The sequence below is a fragment of the Ambystoma mexicanum genome, chromosome 14 (genome assembly GCF_040938575.1).
Source record: "Ambystoma mexicanum isolate Mex_15411 chromosome 14, UKY_AmexF1_1, whole genome shotgun sequence".
NCBI lineage: Eukaryota > Metazoa > Chordata > Amphibia > Caudata > Ambystomatidae > Ambystoma > Ambystoma mexicanum.
The window spans coordinates 455,746,860-455,758,056 of record NC_090940.1 but is presented as its reverse complement, the minus strand read 5'-3'; positions in this window follow the sequence as shown (position 1 = coordinate 455,758,056).

Here is an 11,197-nt window from a genome sequence, read left to right as displayed (position 1 = left end):
GGTACAGTTTTCGTTGGGACATCTTTGTGTGATGGTAGGATATTTGTTGGTGGCAGCGTGTTTTGGTGGTTTCATGGTGGCAAATGTCTGAAAACTGTTTTTTTCCCACCTAAATTTTGGACTTTTCTGGGGCTTGTGGGTAACAAATTCTAGGGCGATTTGCGCAGGTCAGACCTCTGTGGATTCCCACTGGTGTCTTCTTTTCAGAAATGCATGGGGTTCCCTGTTTTTCTTGGTGGATGTGACACCCCAGGCCCAAATCTGTACATTGTCCACAAGACCAAAATCCCAAAAATGTCCTCTCCCCAAATCCTTTGGGGATATCAGTGGTTTAGCCATTTCCCTCTGTCCAAGGTAGGTGCACCCATACATGTGAGGTATTGTTTCTGCCGGGACACCTGTGGGAATGTGGTAATGTAGGCCTTGTGTTGTTGGCGGCATGTTTCCGTAGTTTCCTGATGGCAAAATATCTGAAGAATGTGTTTTTTGTATAAATCGTGGACTTTGCCGGGCCTTGTGGGTAACACAATCTACTGCGATTTGCGCAAGTCAGACCTCTGTGGATTCCCAAGGGTGTCTTCTTTTCAGATATGCATGGGGTTCCACTGTTTTCCTTGGTCGCCGAGACATCACAGGCCCAAATCTGTAGGTTGTCCAAAAGACCAAAATCCTAAAAATGTCCTCTCCCCTAACACTTTGGGGATATCAGTGGTTTAGCCATTTCCCTCTGTGCCCAGGTAGGTGCACCCATACACGTGAGGTACCGTGTCCGTCGGGACACCTGTGGGAATGTCGGCCATGTGTTGTTGGCGGCGTGTTTCGGTAGTTTCCTGGTGGCAATTGTCTAAAAGAAAAATGTCCCCTACATTTTGGACATTGTCAGGCCTTGTCGGTAATACATTTTATGGCGATTTGCACAAGACAGACCTCTGTGGATTCCCACCGGTGTCTTCTTTTCAGAAATGCATGGGGTTCCCTGTTTTCCTTGGTGGCTGCGACACCTCAGGCCCAAATCTGTAGGTTGTCTACAAGACCAATATCCAAAAGATTTCCTCTCCCCAAACACTTTGGGGATATCAGTGGTTATGCCATTTCCCTGTGTGCCCAGGTAGGTTCACCCAAACATGTGAGTGGCGGCGTGTTTCGGTAGTTTCCTGGTGGCAATTGTTCGAAAATGTTGCTTTTTCCCCTACATTTTGGACATTGCTAGGCCTTGTTGGTAATACATTCTATGGCAATTCGCACAAGTCAGACCTCTGTGAATTGCCATGGGTATCTTCTTTTCAGAAATGCATGGGGTTCTCTGTTTTCCTTGGTGCATGGGACATCCCAGGCCCAAATTTGTAGGTTGTCCACAAGACCAACATCCTAATAAATGTTCTCTCCTGCAACCCTTTGCGTATACCAGTGGTTTAGCCTTTTCCCATTGCGCCCAGCTAGGTGCGTGAGGTACTTTTGTTAGGACACCTGTGGGAACGTGGGAAGGTAGGACATGTGTTGTTGGCAGCGTGTTTCGGTCATTTCCTGGTGGCGAATGTTTGAAAATTGTGTTTTCCCCCTAGATTTTGGACTTTGCCAGGCCTTGTGGGTAATACATTCTAGGGTGATTTGTGCAAGTCAGACCTCTGTGGATTACCATGGGAACCTTCTTTTCAGAAATGCATGTGGTTCCCTGTTTTCCTTGGTGGCTGCGACACCTCGAGCCCAAATCTGTAGGTTGTCTACAAGATCAATATCCAAAAGATTTCCTCTCCCCAAACACTTTGGGGATATCAGTGGTTATGCCATTTCCCTGTGTGCCCAGGTAGGTTCACCCAAACATGTGAGTGGCGGCGTGTTTCGGTAGTTTCCTGGTGGCAATTGTTCGAAAATGTTGCTTTTTCCCCTACATTTTGGACATTGCTAGGCCTTGTTGGTAATACATTCTATGGCAATTCGCACAAGTCAGACCTCTGTGAATTGCCATGGGTATCTTCTTTTCAGAAATGCATGGGGTTCTCTGTTTTCCTTGGTGCATGGGACATCCCAGGCCCAAATTTGTAGGTTGTCCACAAGACCAACATCCTAATAAATGTTCTCTCCTGCAACCCTTTGCGTATACCAGTGGTTTAACCTTTTCCCATTGCGCCCAGCTAGGTGCGTGAGGTACTTTTGTTAGGACACCTGTGGGAACGTGGGAAGGTAGGACATGTGTTGTTGGCAGCGTGTTTCGGTCATTTCCTGGTGGCGAATGTTTGAAAATTGTGTTTTCCCCCTAGATTTTGGACTTTGCCAGGCCTTGTGGGTAATACATTCTAGGGTGATTTGTGCAAGTCAGACCTCTGTGGATTACCATGGGAACCTTCTTTTCAGAAATGCATGTGGTTCCCTGTTTTCCTTGGTGGCTGCGACACCTCGAGCCCAAATCTGTAGGTTGTCTACAAGATCAATATCCAAAAGATTTCCTCTCCACAAAATCTTTGGGGATATCAGTGGTTTAGCCTTTTCCCTTTGTGCCCAGGTAGGTGCACCCGCACATGTGAGTTACCGTTTTGATTGGGACACCTGTGGGAACGTGCGAAGGTAGGATGTGTGTTATTGGCAGGGTGTTTTGGTGGTTTCCTGATGGCAAAATAGCTGAAAACTTTTTTTTGTATAAATTGTGGACTTTGCCGGGCCTTGTGGGTAACACATTCTACTGCGATTTGCGCAAGTCAGACCTCTATGGATTCCCACGGGTGTCTTCTTTTCAGAAATGTATCGGGTTCCCTGTTTTCCTTGGTGGCTGGGATACCCCAGGCCCAGATCTGTAGGTTTCCACAAGACCAAAATCCTAAAAATCTCTCTCCTCAAACCCTTTCGGGATAGCAGTGGTTTAGCCTTTTACCTTTGCGGCCAGGTAGGTGCACCCCCCACACGTGAGGTACAGTTTTCGTTGGGACATCTTTGTGTGATGGTAGGATATTTGTTGGTGGCAGCGTGTTTTGGTGGTTTCATGGTGGCAAATGTCTGAAAACTGTTTTTTTCCCACCTAAATTTTGGACTTTTCTGGGGCTTGTGGGTAACAAATTCTAGGGCGATTTGCGCAGGTCAGACCTCTGTGGATTCCCACTGGTGTCTTCTTTTCAGAAATGCATGGGGTTCCCTGTTTTTCTTGGTGGATGTGACACCCCAGGCCCAAATCTGTACATTGTCCACAAGACCAAAATCCCAAAAATGTCCTCTCCCCAAATCCTTTGGGGATATCAGTGGTTTAGCCATTTCCCTCTGTCCAAGGTAGGTGCACCCATACATGTGAGGTATTGTTTCTGCCGGGACACCTGTGGGAATGTGGTAATGTAGGCCTTGTGTTGTTGGCGGCATGTTTCCGTAGTTTCCTGATGGCAAAATATCTGAAGAATGTGTTTTTTGTATAAATCGTGGACTTTGCCGGGCCTTGTGGGTAACACAATCTACTGCGATTTGCGCAAGTCAGATCTCTGTGGATTGTCACGGTGTCTTCTTTTCAGAAATGCACCAGGTTCCTTGTTTTTCTTGGTGGCTGCGATACCCCAGGCCCAAACCTGTAGGTTGTCCACAAGACAAAAATCCTTAAAATGTCCTCTACGGATAGCAGTGGTTTAGCCTTTTCCATCCGCGCCAGGTAGGTGCACCCACACATGTGACTTACGGTTTTCGTCCGGACACCTGTGGGAACGTGGGAAGGTAGGAAGTGTGTTGTTGGCAGTGTGTTTCGATGGTTTCCTGGTGGCAAATGTCTGAAAATGTTCTTTTTTTCCCTAAATTTGGACTTTCAGACGTCCTCCTTCACAACGAAGCTCCAGGAATCGTGGGTCTGCAGGAAACCAACAGGAACAACTGCCAGGGCACCTGGTGCACCATTGGAATAAGGTACTGTGTTCTGCTTGAGGAAACTAGGTGAACCCCTTTTCTTCATCTCCAAGGCTTGCCCTCGTCTTCCCTCCTTCTTATAACTTTTGCTTCCGAACATTGACAATATCAAAGTAATCTTGGCTATGTTGAATCGTGAACTGTCTGTGTTATCTTCGGCAACAGGCCCCCGGTGTCACCTGAACCTGGCTCCGCCCCTTTGACTCTTGAACTCCTGTCTCTGATTCTGTCTGCCTAATCAAAATATTGCCTGTGATTTTTGCCTCCAACTCCCTCTGGGTATCTCAGGTGCTAAGTGTGTTTTTGCCCCGGTAGCATTTCATGTCACGGATACGCGTTTGTTTAGTAGACCGAACTGTCAAAAAGTGATTGCATCCTATTTGCGGTAACGTGTTTTGTTCGTAACACCGGTTCATTCAAACACGGGGTATTTACCTTGAGACATACTGTACAAAGTGAATTGGTTAGTTGTAGTATATTTGACGTGTGGTTTGTGTTTAAGTTTAATAGAAGTGTTGTGTTTCTAACAGATGGTTTAAAAATAAATGTACTTATATTTTTCTACCTGAAACCTTGAGTCAGTGTTTGCTTGAGTCACAGTGATTGTGGTCCCTTTGTGTAATCTCTGCTACTGCTCATATACTCTTGAGATAAGCCTGGCTGCTCCGCCACTGCTACCACTCTGACATAGTAGTACAGGCTTGTAACAAAGGTAAAACTTGTATTGCCACCTGTGGTCTTAATTGTGTGTAGTGGTCCCTAAGGGCACTGCACAGGATTCTGCCTAACACTGGTGTACAGCGGTGAGGATTTGGAAGTAGAGTGATTACACTTAGAGTGCTGCTGTTGCTTGGGTTCCACTAACCACAAGGCTAACACCACTAATTCTATTTAACTGAGAAATCATGTCAAATATGGAAAGCTACACTGAAGAGAGTCTTTTACTCTATACTGCTGAGGTTCTGAGAACCATGTGTAGGGATAAGAATCTCTCTGGTAAAGGAAAGAAATCTGAACTGGTTGCAAAGTTAATGGGAAAAAGTCTGGAGAGTGGGTCAGAAGGGCCTACCACTCCAGCAAATGTGGATTTTGATGTTTCTGATTCTGAGAGTGTTACTTTAGAAGAAGTAGATGAGTCCTTGTTAGGAAACTCCTGAGTTTATTGCACTTGATAAAATGAGACTTGAATTGGAAGTGAAACGTATTGATGCACAAACTGCCATGAAACATCAAGAGTTGAGGCTCAGAGAAATGGAGCTGAACCATGAACTAGATGGAACAAGTTACTTACCTGTAACTGTTGTTCTCCAGCATGGGTCTGGCATGGATTCACATGCTCATGAATATTCCCCGTCGTCAGGCCGGGAATCCTCAGTATAGAAAAAAATCAGTATCGGTTTCGTTTCTGATCTGTCTTTCTTAGTAGTAACCAATCACTGGTCTCTGGGTCATACTGCCCCCAGCCAATGACTGCCCTATCCCTAAGCCCCGCCTCTGGCAGCCATCCTCAGATTTGGTAGCACGTAAAGTGGCAGTATGACCAAGTGAAGAGCCGCAGAGGGGTAGGCGGGAGGGTTCGCATGTGAATCCATGCCAGACCCATGCTGGAGAGCAACAGTTAAAGGTAAGTAACTTGTTCCTTCTCCAGCATGGGGTCTGGCATGGATTCACATGCTCATGAATAAGAGAATACATAGCAGTACACACATGCACAACCACGGGAGGTGGCAACAAGCTCAACATTAAGCAATACAACAACTCAACATTAAGCAACTCTTACCTCCTCACCAGGCTCACCTTAGGCAAACAGGTTGCGCAGCACTGCTTGGCCGACCTTGGACTCCTCCCTGGAGTCCCGATCGACGCAGTAGAATCTTGTGAAGGTGTGCGTCGACCTCCACGTCGCAGCCCTGCAGATGTCCAGCAGGGGCACTCCAGACAGGAACGCCGTGGTAGCAGCGATCGCTCTGGTCGAATGGGCTCTCGGACGGCCAGGCAGCGGTCGGTTTGCCAACCGGTGACAGTGCATGATGCAGCCGGAGAGCCATCTGGAAATGGAAGTCTTCGAGAGAGCCTTCCCTTGATTCACAGTCCCAAAGTTCACAAACAGCTGTGACGTCTTCCGAAAACTCTTTGTGAGGTCCACGTAGAACTTCAGCGCTCTAGCTACATCCAGCGAGTGCAAAGTCCTCTCGGCCGGCGACGAAGGCGACGGGAAGAAAACTGGCAACACCAAGGGCTCGTTGAGGTGGAAGTCCGACGGCACCTTGGGCATAAAGGAGGGGTGCGTCCTCAGCACCACCCTTGTGTCATGAAAAGTCAAGTATGGAGGCTTGCAAGATTGGGCCTGGATCTCTCCCACTCGTCGTGCGGAGGTGATGACCACGAGGAAAGCTGTCTTCCATGACAGGAACTTCAGAGGCGCCGAATGCATAGGCTCGAATGGGGCCCCCATGAGCCTGGTCAGCACCACATTAAGCTCCCACGCCGGGGCCGGAGCCTTCACCGGCGGAAATGATCGGAATAGTCCCTTCATGAATTCTTTCACCAGGCGATGAGACCACAAGGACGCCCGTCCCGCAGTCCTGGTATATCGGGAGATTGCAGCCAGATGTATTTTGATGGAGGCGTGAGCCAGTCGAGCTTTGGCCAGCGACAGTAGGTACGGCAGTACTTGAGGGGCCGTAATCCGCAGAGGGTTAATCTTCTGTGCACGGCACCAGACAGAGAACCTCTTCCATTTATGTCCGTAGCACTTGAGAGTTGAGGACGCCCTGGCCTTTGCAAGAACCTCTCTGCAGTCGGCTGGGATGTCGTACCCTCCAAACTCTAGTGCTGCAGGAGCCAGGCCTGCAAGTTCAGCGACTCCAGGTTGTGGTGAAGAATGGTGCCTCCTTCTCTGGAGAGAAGGTCTGCGTCCATAGGCAGCTTGACTGGTGTGGACGTTGACAAGTCCAGAAGGTCCGGGAACCAGATCTGTCTCGGCCACGCCGGTGCGACGAGGATCATCCTGCACCGTGACCTCTTGAGCTGGTTGATGAGCCGGAGCAGCAACGGCAGCGGAGGGAATGCATAAAGAAATAGGCCGTCCCAGGGGAACGAGAAAGCATCGCCCATGCTCCTCGGCTGGGGGAACCTGCTGGCGAACCTCCGGCACTTGGAATTCGTCGCTGACGCGAAGAGATCGATTTGGGGCTCGCCCCATCGTCGGAAGAGTCGATCCACCTGATCCTGGTGTAGCTCCCACTCATGGCAAGAGCGCAGCTCCCTGCTGAGTGAGTCAGAAATCGTGTTTTTTATCCCTGCCAGATGAAGAGGCACCAGAAACATCAGTTGGGCGACGGCCCAATGCCACAGATCCTGGGCTTCCTTGGATAGGGCCGGGGACCTGGTCCCGCCCCGCTTCTGGATGTAGAACATCGTGGTGGTGTTGTCGGTGAAGATCCTCACCACCTTGCCCTTGAGGGACGGAAGAAAAGACCTGAGGGCCCAGAACACTGCGCGGATTTCCAAAATGTTGATGTGGAGTGACTTCTCCTCCGGGCGCCAAAGGCCTCTCGCGTGAAGATCTCTGGAGTGCGCTCCCCAACCTTCCAGGGAGGCGTCCGTCTTCACCGTCACCTGGTGAGCTGGGATCTGAAAGTCCGTGCCCGCCGCCAGATGGGAGCGGGTACCCCACCACCGGATCGCCTGACGGAACGTCTCGTTGAGAGGGATCCTGTCCTCGAAGCTGCCCGTCGACTGGACCCACATGGCGTCGAGGAACTCTTGTAAGGGGCGCATCCGAAGCCTGCAAAGGCGCACCAGATAAATGCAGGAGGACATCATCCCGAGGAGGGACTTGATAGATCTTACCCTGGCCATGTCCGTGGCCAGCAGACGCTGCACCTTGCCCAGAATGGTCCTGGTCCTTTCCTCCGACGGCGAGGCCATCCGCGCCACTGTGTCGTGCTTGGCTCCCAGAAACAGGGCGACTTGCGACGGAACCAGGTGGGATTTTGGAAAGTTGGTGGAGAATCCCAGGTCCGTGAGCAGCTGGACGGTCTTCGCAGTGTGCTCCACGGCGAGTTCCCTCGTCCTTGCCCGGATGAGCCAGTCGTCCAGGTAGGGGTAGACGTGGATCCCCTGTAGGCGCAGCCGCGCCGCCACCGGTGCGAGGCACTTGGTGAACACCCTGGGTGCCGACTTCAATCCGAACGGGAGGGCCTTGAACTGGTAGTGCCGCCCTTGGACCATGAACCTGAGGAACTTTCGGTGTCTTTTTAGAATGGGGATGTGGAAGTACGCATCCTCCAAGTCCAACGACGACAGGAAATCGCCCTCCTCCAGCTGTCCCAGCACGTGCTGGTGGGTGACCATACGGAACTTCTGCGCCTTGATGTTCCGTCGTCGTAGGTCCAGGATGGGGCGCCATCCTCCTGTCTTCTTTTTTACGAGGAAGTACCTTGAGTAAACTCCGGAGCCCAGAAGCCTCTTTGGGACGACCTCGATGGCACCCTTCTTGAGCATCGCCCTTACTTCCAACAGTAGTTGAGGGACGTGATTTTCCTTCCTGGCCACGGGTGGAACGCGAGGGCACTTCTTCTGAAACTCGAGGGCGAGCCCTTGGGCCAGGGCGTCCAGCACCCAGCGGTCAGTGGAGATGGACTCCCACACGCTGACGAACCTCGCCAGCCGGCCTCCCACCGGGGTGCTTCGGCGGGGGCCCGACCCCACGGTTGGTTCAATCTTGTTTGGAGGCCGCCTTGCCTCCTTGACCTCCCTGTCGACGACGGGCACCACATGACTTGCCGCGTCCCCTGTAGGCTTCCTGGGACGAAGATCTTGCCACTTGGCGGTAAGTGGAGGACCCACTGCCGGATCCCTTGGAGGCACCTTGTCTGCCTCCGGAGCTCCGAAAGGACGGCCGTCGTTGTTGGAGCACTCCCAGTGCCCGGGCAGTCTCTGTGTCCGTCTTGATGGCCTGAAGGGACTCATCAACCGCCTTCCCAAAAAGGTTGTTCCCGTCGAAGGGCATGTCCAAAACCTTGGTTTGTACGTCCTGGCGGAAATCCGTGGCCTTGAGCCATCCTCGTCGTCTCAAGCAATCGCCGTTGCCCAACTGACGGAAACCGGTGTCGGCGATGTCCGTTGCCACCGTGATGGCGTGGTCCGAAGCAATCTCCCCCTCCTGTAGGATTTCAAGGGCCTCAGCCCTTTTGGCATCCAGAAGGAAGTCTAACAGAGGGGCGATTTTGAACCACAACTCCCTGTCGTAGCGGGCTACGATAGCCAGGGTGTTGGCCGCCTTGATAGTCGTCGCTGCAGATAAGATGATCCGTCGTCCCATCGTGTCCAACTTCCTGCCCTTGCCGTCCGGCGGGGAAGTTGATGTCGAGGCCGATGCCCCCCCAGCTTTCTTCTTTGCCGGCGCCGAGATGACCGAATCCGGGGTAGGTTGTGCCCGAAGGCACAAGGGGGCAGCGTCGGGGACCCGGTACTTCTTCTCGTACCGGTCCCTCTTTGCCGGCGCCGTGGCAGGGTTCTTCAGGAGGGCGAGCCCCTCATCTCAGATGTCATCAAGAAGCGGTACGGGGAGGACCGTCTTTCTTTTAGCCTCGCGCCGTTGGTAAAGGAACCCTTCTTTCTTCTTTTCTTCTGGGCAGAGCTGGAAAAGCTTGGATGCCCTGGAAATCATGGCATGAAAGGATCCGATCTCGTCGGGCGGGGACGCCCGAGCAGGGGGCGACGGGGGACACGTCCCATCGTCGCCTCCGTCGTAATCTGTATCTGTCGTAGCCGTGTTTGTACGTCCTGCCCGTGCCTGTATCATCCCCGTGGGTAGTAGACCGGGGGGAAGGCAGAGCAGGCCGCAGAGGTGGGAGAGGTAGCGTAGGATGCGTCGTCCTCCTCTTATGCGCTGGACTCTCCGAAGGTCCTGGCTCCGGTTCCCCCGTCGGGTCTGGCTCAGGTACCTCCGTCGGGGGAAGGGGCAACCTTGTCCTTATCTCCGAGCATAAGGACTGAATCGCTGACAAAATGGCCGACAAAGTGTCCTGCGGCGCCGGAAATGATGGGCGCGAGGGCTCTTGAGGAGCCTTGTCGGCGACACTGTCGCTCTCGTCGTCGCCCCCGTCGGGATTCCTCCCGATGGGCTGGTTCCTCTTCTACGACTTCAATGAGCTCTTCTTCAGAGGTCGTGTCCGTTTCTCCGTGTGCATCTTATCCTCATGGAGACAGTAGAGGCATAACGAATGCTTGTCCTCCTTGAAAACATTCTGAAGCTGGCATCCAGGGCAGGTCCTGAACTGCTTCCCGGGCGTCGAGCTTCCTTTCTCCTGGGCCATGTCCGGGGTAGGCCTCGGAACTTCTGGAATCCTCCAAAAGCGTAGCTCGACGAAAACTTCACCCTTGACGGGCGTAGAAAACTTCGAAATGGATCCCCGTTGATCAGATGTAGAAACGGTGGAGCTTGAGGCTCTATTTAACTGAAAAATGAGAAAAATCTCCTGAAAAAGCGCGAAAACGCAGTAAAAGCTCGAGAGCTACAGCACGAGGACTCCCAACACTTGAACGTGCGGTGAAAATCTGAGGATGGCTGCCAGCGGCGGGGCTTAGGGAGAGGGCAGTCATTGGCTGGGGGCAGTATGACCCAGAGACCAGTGATTGGTTACTACTAAGAAAGACAGATCAGAAGCGAAACTGATACTGATTTTTTTCTATACCGAGGATTCCCGGCCTAACGACGGGGAATATTCATGAGCATGTGAATCCATGCCAGACCCCATGATGGAGAAATGAAGAAACTGTCTATAGAAAATGCTTCTCTCCCAGAGTCTTCTAGTTCTTCCAGCCCTAAGAGACCCCGTATGCCAAAGGAAATGATTGGTATGTATGAGACTAAATTTGATGTTTTGGATTGGTTAGCACTGTTTGAGTACAATCATGGGATTCAAGGTATCTCAGGGAATCAGTGAGTCCTTGGCTTTTCTCTAGGCTCCCCCCTGTTGCAAGCGATGCTGTAATGGAATTGGGGGAGGTGGATAAACAGGATTATGAGTGTGTGAAACTAGCATTAATAGCTAGATTTGGGAAGACCCCTTCCCAGTATCTTAAGAGGTTTAGAACCCTCAAAAAGCATGATGGTACCCCTTGGGCTACCTGGGTGTGTGAATGTTTGAAAAACCTAGATGGTTGGGTTAAGGGTTACAAAGTGAACACTTATGAAGGTTTGAGGAATCTTGTAATGTTGGAGTCTATTTTTGATGTCTGCTCTCCTGAGCTTAGACAGCACTTGGCTGATTCAAAGGAGATAGATACTAAGAAACTAGCTAAGGCTGCTGATTTA